Source organism: Melanotaenia boesemani, chromosome 3 (assembly GCF_017639745.1).
Source record: "Melanotaenia boesemani isolate fMelBoe1 chromosome 3, fMelBoe1.pri, whole genome shotgun sequence".
Lineage (NCBI taxonomy): Eukaryota > Metazoa > Chordata > Actinopteri > Atheriniformes > Melanotaeniidae > Melanotaenia > Melanotaenia boesemani.
The window spans coordinates 27861516-27875988 of NC_055684.1; the positions used below are offsets into that span (position 1 = coordinate 27861516).

Consider the following 14473-nt stretch of genomic DNA (forward strand, 5'->3'; position numbering starts at 1 on the left):
CAGATTTTAAATATTCCTGGGAGGCTGGCCAGGTACTTCCAGTTACATCTGTGACGTCTGCTTTCAGAAACCTGCCAGGCAACATAGACACACAATTGACAAGGGATAACATACACACCAGTTCCTTCTAAAAGAGCAGGGCAGTCATGGTGTATGGCGTTGCTGTCAGGCAAAGATCTCCTATGTCCAAAATCTTTTTCCTTCATAAATTGGTACTATTGGTCACCCTTTATGTCTGTCTGTAGTTTTACAAATATTTAACCAAAAATATATGATGTAAAACACAATACCAAGTTTGATGACATTATGTCCATTATTACAAAAACCTTTCAGTTTTTTTCATTTTTTGAAAAATAACAGTTTTGGACATAGGAGGTTTGCACCTGACAGCAGCGATGGCCTTCACACAGGGTGTAAATTAAGATCACGTGGGAAAGTAATGTGAGAAAAAGAAAGTCTTGGAGTGATGGTAGACATACCACCAGTTATTTTTTATATTGTGATCAGTTGGTGATAGGTGTCAGCTAACAGTGAGGGAGTGGGGGTTTAGAAATTCAACACGGATCAGAGATGTCATTACTACTGACAAGCAAAGTAAATTACACTGATTGTCTTGTTAAAGTTTTGAGCATTTCAACTCAAAATGCATTGTCACATTTAACAGACAAAACAACCACAAGCCTAGGAATACCACACATAGACACATTCTAAAATGCATAATACTAAGAACAATAAAAATACTAAATCAATTAAAAAAAAAAAAAAACACAGTATAAAACACTGTATAAATAAATAGCAGTAAAAGTAACAAACAGTAAAATGCATGTCTGAGGCACTTTCAGAGTACATTGTTCGAAGTCATGACAGCTTGTGGAAAAAAACCTCTATACCTCTATAAGTTTGGCCTCTTATGAAGAAAATAACCATATCAAACGTTTACTGAAAAGACAGCCACCGCCCCTCTGAGGGAGCTGAAGATAGGACTGATTTAAGGGCTGAGAAAGTCATATTTGAGCCCTCACGCTGTGAGTGGAATTCCACCTCGGTTCCTTCTCTTCAAAACAGATGAAAGTCAGCACACATGGGAATCACTTAAACAGATTTAAACCTGAAGAAATCTCACAACACTGGAGTAATGAGCCAAAAATCTGGAATTATTAACTCTGGCAACACTGCCAATTGATTTCAGAAATTTAAAATTTGTGGCAAGAGGTGTGTGGTGGGATGCACACATTTACAAGAAACACACAGATAATCTGCAACTGTTTCTCTCATCTTGATGCACCCAAGAAGATAATTCCTCAAGTTTGAATGATAATTTATAAATGTTCTCATTATCTTCACATTTGATCCTCAATATAATATAGGTTAGTAATCACATAAAACTGTGATTGTAAATTTTTCAATACATAAACAGTTACCTGATTATAAAGAAGCAATAAAAGAAGCCAAATAAATTATTTTTTTCATTTAAGATTGTCCAACACAAAATTTTGTTAAGGAATTGTATTTATAGTTTTAAAGGAATGTGGCCTTTGACCACATTGATGCCTACGCAGAAGTACAGAAAGAGGGGCTTTAAATACCGCCTCTATGAGCAGGGATGTCGGTGGACTGGTTAGATGCTTTTTTAAATTTTTCTCCAAACCTTTTTTTCCATATAATGGAATGCAAACACAGGATTTTTATCTAATACTGGTGAAAAGTTTGCCAAGTATGTGTCAGTGTTTTGGAAAACTCTACCAAGTGAATTTCTTCCAGCACACCCCTGTGCAGCTACAGTGTCAGCGATCCTAAAGTTGGCACATAGACTCAGTACCGCCTCCAGCAACACGCAAGTCCTCAGCATTTCTGCTGTTATCAATGTTTAGGTTGGCTTTTATAGCCACCACTGCTTTCTCACAGTAACAGCTATTATTTTCTATTGAATGTGTCACACTCCAAATCTGGCCATGTATACTTTCCTTCAAATTATTTTCATTATGGAGTTAGCATGTTTTTTGTTTTTTGTTTGTTTGTCTGTTTTATTTCTTGGCTGCCTGATTTTGATTTAATTCCTTCTAATGTTACTGTGTGTGTTTAAAAACACTTTTTGCCTCATTCCCACGTGAACCAGAACCACCTGGTCACTGCAGATGTCAGGAAATGTTATCACTGCAGTTAGAGCTTGGTCTTCTTTCATGTTTATACATACTTCAGCTTTATTGCATAGTATTGCCATATGGCAATGTCACAATCATATTAAAAGGCATAATAAAGAACTTATGATGTGCTGTTTACTGTTAGGTTGTAAATGGTACTTTCATGGGATAAATACACCACTTACAACACCCATTGGTCTTTATTTTTCCGCGGGGGGGTGAAGGATTAAACAGCATTTCAAAACCAAACCAAAGCAAAGCAAGTTTAGAAAGTATTACCTGCACACATTTGTTTCTTCCACTTGATGATTACACATGTAACTTCACCATCAAACACTTCCAACTTCTAAATAAGAATGTTTTCTGTATTAGATTTCTACTTTGATGAAAGCTTTGCATTTCTATATAACTACTTTCATCTACACAAGCACATTTAAATGAGAAGTTCAATTCAACTGATTAAAGACCAAAAAGCTTTGACTCTCCTTCTCAGCCAATTTTAAAAATCATTCGCACCTCAAGTCTTGTGAACCAAAACACATCACGTGATGGTCAGGCAGGGAAACAACTCACTGGTGGCAACCTTCAATTGGGTTACACATACTTTTTTAAAATGTGCTACTATTTTGAGACAGTTATTGTTTTCAGATGATGTAATTATTTCAATATGTGGTTCATGAGACCTATGACACAAATTTCAGGAGTCTGTGAAGCCAGCAACCACATCTCAAAATCTCTCTCTCTCTCTCTCTCTCTCTCAATGACCAGCTGTATTTGTTTACACAGATACTGTAGGTATGCCCTTGCATATGAATAGTTGCAGCTATGATGCATTGTTTTGGTGTGCCTAAACTTTTTCTGATATTGTTAGTATTGTGTGATTGTCATTGTCCCAGCTTTAGTTAAAAGCTGTAACCTCAAGTGAATTCAGTTAGTTTTCATACTGATTAAAATGGACAGTGCCTTTATACTTAGTGTGAACTGCAGTTTACTGTAATTTTCAACAAATAAAATCAAAATTTATTTATTTGATAGGGACAAGTATGTTTCATGAGTCATGTCACACACTACAGCATTTTAGCAAAGGCTAATTCTCAATGCCAATGCATACAACAATCCCACCCATTTAACACCCACACAGAAAATTACAGTATTTAAAAATTAGTACAGTCCTGGTTTGTCTTCTTAAGCCTGGAAGTAAACCTTTTAAAGTCAGGTATGGTCTTAATGTCAGATTGTAGTGAGTTTCAGAGCTTAGAGCTCTTAAGATGGCCTTCTGTCCAAAGATAGTCCTGCAGTATGGGATTTTACAGTTGTGATTTGTGGCGCAGGGATCCAGCTGTCTATTTTCAGCAATCTTCCTGTATCGTTACGTAACCTGAATGCAGTGACCAACTGATCCTGGAGAAACATGGCTACGTCTAACAGACCAAACTAGGCTTTACGCCTGAACAGCCGTAAAGTGCTCAGGTGTGTGCAAAGTCGACAAACTATAACAATCCCATCAACATAACTTAAGAGACAAGGGAATCTCCCAATGTGTCATACTGAATGAAACTCAACAACTTAACAGAAAGAGAAGGGTCTTTTGTTTAGAAGTAGCCTAATACTGACAAGCACGCATTATCTCGTAAAAAGTTACTTTAAAATATATTAGTATCTCGTTTATATATATATATATATATATATATATATATATATATATATATATATATATATATATATATATATATATATGCAGCTGGAGGTGAGCTGCATGTTTTTTCCTGTTCTTCAAAATTCTCTTCTCAGTTTCAAAAGAAATGTTCGAAAATATTCTTATAATATAATCTACAGAAAGAATCCTCCTAAGTTCAGGTAGAGCTCCTGTGACATTTTCCATCTGTTTTCAGATCCAGAATTAATATGTAGTATTTATTTATTGCTTACAAATAAGAGAGGATTTAGTTAGAATGACGCTTCTTGGTCACTTTGTTTATTTATTATCTAGTTCTCTTTAAAGGTAGAAATAAATGAAAGCCCTGTAAGGTATGTTAATGTGATTTTAGTGTGAAATTAATCAGTGCACAAAATCATACAGATGTATTATTTCTCTGACAATAATCACAGCAAGAAAATCTATAATCATGACATCCCTACTCACCACAGGTTGCCACCACTGTCACCCACCTCCTGCCAAAATGAGAAACACAAACTTATTTGTTTAATCCATTGATAAGGTATCACTAGTGACTATGCAATAATCACAAACATGGGCCAATGTGAGAGCATGCACCAGTTCTTGCTATGCAAGCGTCAGGCGGAAAAGCATCATCTTATCTCAGGCTGTCACCCCACATAAAAACAAAGCAAAAAGATTTTAATAGCATCCTTCCTGGCTGCTGGTGGTCATTAGTTGTATACTTTTAAATTAATAACATTAACAACTATTTTTGCCACATCCCCCATATAGCTCAGATATGTATTTAAGATGTCATGGTGGATTAGATGTAGGAGCCATATTAGTATTTGCATATTTATGAGGTGGCACATGTGACATGCAGCATCGGCATCTGGGTGGTGGGCGTGGTGCTGTGGGCGTGTGTGTGTGTGTCACGAAGTTTGAAAGGTACCAACTCACAGGTGTTTTAGATGAATGGATGAGGAAGTGGGGTGAGCTCGGTGGTGGTCACATTTCTGTTGACCGTGTTATCACATAATATATAGCATAAGCCTGTTTCAGTCAGAATAACGTTTACTCAGTGTCTGGATGTGTTTTGGAACAATGAATGGAAGGAATAAACGTATCGCTGCTGACACAGAAGTGGTTGAGAATATTTCGGAACTCGAGTCTGGCAGAAAACCCCGGGTTTAGCCCACAGCGGCCCTCAAACAAAGTTATCGTTTTGCGGCAATATTAGATGTTAATAGAGTTAGTAGAAGCAAGAACAATAAAACACAATGCAAAAATATGGGCATTGATTAAGCAATCACAATTTAATCACGATTCAGCTAGGTCAAAGATATTTAGAACATCTGATGTCTGATTTATTGCTAAAGATTCATGACCAGACAGTGTTTGACTGACGAATGTTTGACAGACGTGTATATCAATGTAATAAAGATTAGTTAACCATAACTTCTTTTAATTAATAACTGGAAATAAATTTCTGGTGAATGTTAAGAACTTTATCAGACTGCATTAAATAAGCTGAAACTTGGCCATGTGCAAAATGCCTTGGGGAAAAAGACATCTGATACAGTATTTATTAGTCATTCATACCTTGGGTTAGGCCAAAAAAAACTGTTGCTGTCAAACCGTCATTATCCAAGTTCAGACATTTCTCACACAGAGAGCTTTGCTTTTTTATTTGTCATCTATAGGAAATGACTTTTTGTGAAACAGCTAGAGGTCCCCCTTGTGGCTACAATAACATGTAACATGTCAATTAAGTAACCGTTAGGTCAAATCTGCATCGATTCCCAGCCAGACAATTCAGAAAGATCTATCCCAGTCATGCCATTACAGCATTTTTCACTCAGTAGGATATAGATAGATAGATTGTAAAGGGCGTTTTATTTGTCAGAATGCTCACCGTGAAAGTTGTTGAGTGATGCAGTTTTAATTATAGGTGGTCCTGTTGAATGCAATGCTTTATCCCATTTAGCCCAATCCATTGGACTTTCAAAAGGTTAAAAGAAAAGACATTTTCTTTCGTTGTAAAAGTCCTCTGTAAACAAGAAGAAGTACATACATTTAAAAACTGATATAAACCAATTTAATTCTTCCTTATTTAGATATATTGTTTCAAGTTCAAGTTTAAATTCTACTTTAAATAAAAAGCCATATCATTTTATTTACTACTGAACTGTACTCCTAGTACTTTTGCATATAGTCAAAGAACAGAGTGTCATTTACTTAAGTAACAGTCTCACTCATGGTGCAAACAGCAAGAACTGAACAGACTGATAGAATCAGCAGGCATGCTGGGAAGCTCCACCCCCCCCCCCCCCCCCCCCCCCCCCCCCCCGTCCCCAACATGCTAAAATGGGTTTATTATTGTGTAAGGCTGCCTGTTCTTCTTGTCTTTCTGTTTCTTTTAAAAAAATAGTAATAATATGATCTTTTTTTAAGTTATTAAATGCACTGTACCAGTGCAAATAGCATTTTGCAGTGGATAACTCCATGACTCTATTTTGACTGGAAGCCTGAAGATTGAGGTGTCTCTGGTGTTATTATAAAACAATTTATCTTGGATTTAAAAAAAAAAAAGGTGGGGGGGGGGGAGAAGAAAAATCACTACACTTTAAACAAATGGACAAACAGAACAACTAGACCTTTTCAACCTTTCAAACCTCTGTATAATTTTTCTGTACACCTAAATCACTGACTTCTTCTAGCGTCTGCTTTTCCTATGAATATTGAAGTGCCACTATAATTAAAGTGGCTCTTTTTACTGTTACCACCTAAATGCACCTGAAACAGTCTTTTATACTGTAATTAATTTATCTCATCAACATTCACAGCGTCATCTTTTTCAACATATAATCAAATGATGCAACTGCTTAGAAAGGGAAACGATGACCTCCATCATCCAAACCAACATCCAAATTGAGCAAAGGTGAAAAAATACATAATCCATTAAATTTCAACATGAATTAATAAATTGTTGGGTGAAAATTTAAGAGGCACTTTAATTCCATACCATATCCCATTTACAGTCAAATTTTGATCTCAAATAGCAGGATAGGTCTCAGATGAACAAGATGCATCACTGGTCAAAAAGTGAAACCTATCCCACCCCCCATGCAAACTTTTGCTGTTTTAAATTAGCTGATACTCACATAGCAATATAGCAGTGTATTTTTTAAGTCTTTTGATTCCTTACATGTTACTTAAGGCAACTTTAAGCACTGGACACAGTTGCAATCTCTGTCCAGATTTACTTTTCTTCTTCATCAGAGGAACAAGACTCTCAAGGTTTGTAATATAAATATTAGGCTCATTTATAATCTGGTGATCCCACGAATAATAAATAAGAAGCTGGTTATCTTAAGCTATCAGACTTCGTGATGGTTCAAGATAAACTAAAACAAGCAAAAGAAAAAAAACATCTGGTATTTTTGGAAACATTGCACAATGCATTATATAAAAATAATCTAACTAAAAAACTCTACTGAGATTTAGATATTTGTGTTGCCTTTAGTAAAGCAGATAGGCATCTACTAACTCTTTAGGCCTTTAGTATTTAAGGCATACTGTAAATGAGAAAAAAATGCTGATAATAAACCAGTTTATAATGGCTGATTCACATGTCTACCATCTAGCAGTGTTTTAAGCTCAGGTTTAAGCTCTCTTTCTGGAGATATGCCCTGGTGCTTGTCACAATTTTGTGACTTTGGCGCTTAGAGGGTTAAAAGAAACACTACAACCCTGATCTCTAGGCTTTCAGGCAGGTTTCCACAAAAAGCTGAAATGCTGCTGGTAAAGCAGTGCAGGTTTATTTGTATAGCACATTTTAAGTTCATGACAACTCAAAGTGCTTGACTTAAAACATTAAAAGCATTATAGCAAGGTGCTTCACAGAATTAAAACAAAATAAAAAGAATGAAAGAGATGAAAAATGAAATAAAAAAATAGATTCAAATAAAATATGTAAAATAAAGTAAAAAGAATAAAATAAGTGAAATAGCAGAACAAGCTAAAATAGACAGAAGTAGACAACGTGATAAACACAGGTACATAATATGATACAGACAAACATCAACAAGAAATACATCATCATCATTATCATCGTCATCGTCATCATCATCAACATCATTATCATCACTGTCACTATCAATGTACATAGGCTAGAAGATACTTTTAAAAAGAAAAAGACAAACTCTTTCCCATTAAAAGCAATGGGAAATTTTTTAAAATGTAAGACACAATTTAAAGCTAAGGTTCGAATCAGTCGTCAGGTTATCTGGTAGTTTGTTCCAGATGTTAGGAGAATAAAAACTAGGGTGGCTCATTTGGTGTCAGCAGATCGGACATATATTTTGGACTTGAGCCTTTCAGCGCCTTGTAGACCAGCAGCGAATTTTTAAAACCAATTCTTTGGTGTAAAGAAAGCCAGTGATGAAATCTGAGAACAGAAGTGATAAATGTTCTCATTTTTTGGGCTTTGTGAGGACACGAGTGTCAGTATTGTGGAGTATAGTTGCTGTTGTCTTAGTGATTTATTTAGAGAGTACTGTAAAAACTCCTTTACAGTAGTCAAGACTACTGTAAACAAATGTAATTTTCTTTTTCCAAATCATGTTGAGCCATCAGCCTTATTCTAGAAATATTCTACAGGTGGTAAAAGGCTAATTTGGTTAATGCTTTAATATGGCTTTTAAAGTTTAGCTCAGAGTCCAAAATGACACCAAGATTTCAGACTTGATCTGTTGTTTTTAACATTGCTGACTGGAGCTGAAACAGTAAAAAGTACTATGTTAAGAAAAAATGATGTTGAAAACTATAAATACATGAAGAGATGCCACCAGCATTGGGGCTGGTTTTATTTGAGATGGATTGAGGCATGTAAGAAGCTTGGCCTATCCCTTATTGTCACTTGCAGGTGTATTCTTCATTCCTTACACGCTGTCCCTTGTGACCTGTGGAATTCCTACGTTTGTACTGGAAACAGCACTGGGCCAGTACACCAGTCAGGGAGGAATCATGTGTTGGAGGAAGGTGTGCCTATTGTTTGAAGGTAAGCTATGTAGTACAGTGAGTAGAGTGTAACAGATTAAGGTGTAAATATTGAGGAAACACTATTGTAAAGTTTATGTTATTTCCAGGGATGGGATATGCAAGCCAGATAATAATTTTTTATGGAAGTGTCAGCTACATTGTGATTTTAGCCTGGGCATTCCTCTACTTGTTCCTTCTTTCTCTGGAGAGTTGCCATGGGCTACTTGTAATAATACATGGAATACAGGTAAATTCATTACAATGAGACAGCTCTCTCCACACATATACAACCTTAATTTAAGGAATTTACTTGCATAATATCTTTGAAATTCTAACTTTAACTTTTAACTTTTTTTTTAGCAAGTACACATTTTTGTTTTAGCAGATCTTGCATGTTAAAAATACTTTGATATATTCCAGATCGTTGTGTAGTAATAAACAACTATGATGCCACAGCTAACTGGACCTCACCTGAGAATGCATCATCATCATCTGTTATGGAGTTTTGGCAGTAAGTTTTAACCTTACGGGCACCTTCAGACTTGTTTAAATGTCTTCCTCATTTTTATGATATCTTTTTGCTGGATCTGTCTGGGTGGGACAGTTTTGACATGAAACAACTGTCAGCATAGCTCTCCCTAACTTTCTACTAAGAATAGATCTAATCAGCCAGAATAATTGAAAGTAGTTGTTAACCAAATAAAGACTCTTAAATTGCTTGTTTACTGAGCTGCACATCAAAAGGCAATTTGTCAGGTACTTCTTGAGTTGTCAATTAAAAGTATAACTAATAACACAAATAATGACTGTGTCATAATCATCCTACACATTACAAATTAATGTATTTTCTTTCAAATTCCTTCAAAGTATATGCAGTTCTGGTAGTGAGTATGCAACTGACTGCTTCATACAATATCCTGCAGTTTTGCAAGCAAGTTTTACTGCTGCAAGGAAATTTTGCCATATTATGTTTTCATTGTTTTAAATAATGGTTCACATTTACAAACAGTGTGTAATCTTACAGGCGGGGGGTTTTAAACATTTCCACCGGCATAGAGTTCTTGGGAAGCTTACGGTGGGACCTTTCTTTGTGCCTTCTTCTGTCCTGGACCCTATGCTACTTTTGTGTCTGGAAGGGAATCAGATCAACAGGAAAGGTAAGACCAAGATGACAAATGTGTTTCATGGAAGGTCAATTTTATTCCTGCACCTCTTGTTAAATTAATTGGTAGCACTTTCACTTTCTACAGTAACAAACCCTTCAGCTTATTGGGGTCAATGTAGGGGATCAGTGTCTTGTATAAAGACGCTTCATTGCATATTAGGCATGCAAAACAAATCACCCAACTTCTAGCAGAGGGATGACCACTCTATAACATGAGCTACAGCCACCCCTGTGTACTACTGAGATAACATGCAATTCATCTATATTGTGTGATACCTCCAATGCTGAAATTCAGTCACTCTGTTGTTGCAGTCACAAATAAACTAAAAGGATTTAACAGCTGATTTGAAGTACCCCATCACCATGTGTGGAATGTAGTAACAGCTCAAAACTCTTAACATCCTTTTTGGTAACTTCAAAAACAGACACAAGTAGGAAACACGTTAGAGGAAAGCAGTAAAAGAATGTTTTCATTATTACAAAGAACATGAAAGTGGAAGTGGTGACTGGAAAACTGCCCTGTGAGACAGATGTGTGCACTGGATCCTGTCTGTCCCACATAGCTACCTACTGTAGTGTGACTTAATCCCAACAAATTTTTCCTCAATGACTGAAGATTAGTATATACATTAGTATATACCTGCACAATGACTGCATCATTGAAGCCTTAGTTATATCATTAGTTTTTAGATTTTAAATGAGTCCCTTGCTTAGCAGTTGTTAGATAATGTCTGTTGAGTTGTTAGTATGCCTAAAATGTATACAGCAGTGCATCGCCTTATCACAAGATTTCAATTTTTTAACACAATGACAATGGTATTGGTTATGGTGACATATTCATTTAATTCTAATTAATTATGTTTTTCTTTTAATGCAGGCAACCTACTTCACAGCCACATTACCCTTAGTCTTGTTGGTAGTGCTGTTTTTCAGAGGAATGACCCTTCCTGGAGCCTTGCATGGTATAAAATATTACATGTACCCCAACCGTTCCCGCCTTGCTGACCCACAGGTATCATTCAGCTTCTCATATTCTAATTTGCTTTGGATTTATTTGGAATATTTTCAGATTAATAAACTTTTAATTGTTTTTAGGTGAGGGTAGATGCTGGAACACAAATATTTTATTCCTATGCTGTTTAAATTGTGCCACATTAAAAATAATTTTGCTTAGTTTGTGATGTTGGACACACTCTAAGAAAAATGTCTGTAAAAAAACAGAGAATATCCTGGCAGAAAATTCCCAGTACATTTTTACCGTTACCTGTACAAATACTTGTGTGAATCCCAACACGAAAAATTCAGTACTTTCACAGTATATGCCCTGTTGCATTTACAGGCATGTCTGTTAATCTAAAAATGGAAAATTCTGTACTTCCATAGTATATACGCTGTTCCATTCATGGAACAATACCATGCTGAACAAATAGAGAATAGAGTTAAACCAAATTATATTTGCTTGAATTGGTAACAAGTGATTGAATTAAGCTGATCTTAGATTAGTTAATAAGTACTTATCTATTATTATTTTGACTCCTAGTGAAACACATAGATTAGCAATTAGCAACATTACTGAACTTTAAGAGTAGAAAACCAATATCCGGACACAGGACCTAAGATATGTTTAAGTTTGAGAGAAGTTCTTGATCCTAAGATGCAAAGTACAAAAAAATAAATAAATAAAAACAAAAAGAGATGAAACTAAAATGAAAAGTTTCAACAAAAAATCCCTTCAAAGCTTTAAGGTACATTTAACCTTATTCCTATGGACTTTTCTTATAGTGTAGTTTGGAGAGCATTTACATGTCTTCATTTAATAACACAATTTATTTATTAATCTGAGAAGCAGATCAGTTGCTTAATTGATATATAAAATTTATGAATTGAACATCCCTGCTGTCAAAACAAAACTGTGTGATGTATCTGTTTTTTCATTTTCATTGGCCAAACATAAATACAATATTAAGTCCTTTTTAATGGATTATCTGAGTTATAGTTAGAGGAATACCTTCATAAATCTTTATAGAAATGTTCATATTTATATTTGTTATATGCTTGTTATAGTGTGATCACTCCATTGTGAATATGTTATAGAGGCAGAAATGCATCACCTTTCTTCTGATTTGCAGAGACTCTCTCTATCTTTGCTTGCTGAACAGTGGGACCAGCTTTATGTTTGGATTTGCCATTTTCTCAATTCTGGGCTACATGTCACAAAAGCAGAATATTGATATTTCCAATGTTGCTGAGTCAGGTATGGCTGAACAGCAGCTTTGTACCACTTAGCTTTTCAGCCTGAATGCCTTTTAAATTTAAAATTCCAGAATTTATATAGCAGGTTAGGTAATATATTAGCTTTGTATATGTCTAAATAAAGATGCAGTTTAGCCAGAAATGATTAATGTGTTGGTTACACTCTGCAGGACCTGGCCTTGCTTTCATAGTCTACCCACAAGCTGTCACACTGTTGCCCTGGCCTCAAGTCTGGTCTGTGTGTTTCTTCACCATGATCATCTTGTTAGGAATTGACAGTCAGGTCAGCTTTGATTTCATGTATCCTGAAAAATTGAATGCAAATATTATTTTTGTAGTCTACTCATCTCTGCACCGCTCTGTCATTGTATCATTCTCACTTTGCTGGGTTTGAAAGTCTCATGACGTCTTTAACAGATGTCTGCCTTTTCCATATTCGAAAAGGATACCTCAGGGAACTTTTTCTGATGCTGATCTGTGCTGTTAGCTGTACATTGGGGCTGTTTTTAGTATCAGAGGTGAGATTATTATCATGACTTGTGGTCAGATCATTTCCTTTCATAGGGAATTTGATAAAATCCACAACACAATATGAAAATTTTTGCAGCTTTTATAAATGTTTTTTGTTTGTTTAACATTATTTGATTGGTTAGTTTTGTTTTGTTTCCATTGACACATACTGAAATTATCCTCACAAAATGACCCCTTGTGCCTTTTGTTCATGCAGGCTAAAACTTATGAATAGAGCATTTGAACTCCTGTAGCAGTAAAAACTACTGCACAGGAGTGTAAAAACAATCTCCTTAAAGATGTTGTAGCACTCAACCCCAATTCCAAAGAACTGGATGCATCATGTAAAGCATAATAAAAATAGAACAAAGTAATTTACATATGTGATAAATCAATATTTCATTCACAAAAAAATCAAGTGTTAATGGTTATGTCAAATATTGAAAGTAAGCATGTATTTTAATCCTGATTTTCTTTTTTACTAATATTAATTATGTAGTTTGTTATGTAGTTTGTAGAGGAAAACAGTTCTCCAGTTAACACTGACTAAACGTAACTTTGAACAAAATAAACAACTGTCATGATTTTGTCAAACGTGCACCCAATTTAAGGAACATGGTAGAAAGCAACATGATCTGTAAACACATGTATGAGTCTTATTTCCCACCTTCAGCGTGTAGGGAAAGTAATTTGTGGATGCCCATTGGGTCACAATTAAATGTACAAACTAATGACCTGGTTGGTTATTTTGATTGTAGGGCATGTTGCACACACTGATTATCATCAGTTTGAAAGCACAAAATTCAAGGTTAACAACATGGATAAGGAGGTAATGACTGACTGTTTTACTTTTAGGCTGGTATATATATATTCTGCAGATCTTTGACCACTATGTGTGCAGTCGACCCACTCTCCTTCTGGTTGCAATCCTCCAGTCAGTGATTATTGGATGGATTTATGGTAAGTTACCGTTTTTAGTGGGCGGTGTAAATTTAAACGTCTTACACAGACATCACCCATGTCACCCTAAATGCACGAACTTTCAGAAATTTACACATACAAATATATATTCCAATTATCAAGTAAAATATAGTTTCTCTGTTCCAGGAGCTGAACGCTTTTGTGTCAACATTGAGGACATGATTGGGTACAAACCTCTGTCATTGATCAAATACTGTTGGATGTATAACATACCTCTGATTTGCTCTGTAAGTGTCAAGAGAAACTGTTCAAATGTATTAATCAATAATCTTTATAATTATCATTCAATCTTTATTATTAATCATGTGTTTCCCTTTACAGGGAACCCTTGTCTTTTTGCTTTTGAGATACTCACCAATGAGGTTCAACAACACACATGTGTATCCACGGTGGTCATACTGTATTGGCTGGTTTCTGGCCATATCATCATTGTCTATGATCCCACTCAACATGATCTGCAAACTGACCAAAGGAAAAGGGACTCTCTGGCAGGTGAGGGGTTGACTTGTGATATTTTACAGTTTAACAATACGTTTGTAATTGTGAGTTTCATTGGAAGCTCTTTAGTTTTTTTGTTGCTTGTTTACTGCTGAAGAAGGAATTCTGTGACTACTACTTTCCCTGCAGTATATCAAGGCAAGCTCCAAGGCTGCAGATGACCTTCTAGTGATGGCAAAGGAAATTAGAAGCATCAACGCTTCACTCACAGCAAGTCAGTGA

At 35.6% G+C, this 14473-nt stretch overlaps 1 pseudogene; it reads left to right on the plus strand.

Annotated features, from left to right (window-relative positions):
• The first annotated feature begins 4392 nt into the window (after positions 1 to 4392).
• Positions 4393 to 14473, plus strand: LOC121636968 (annotated as a pseudogene).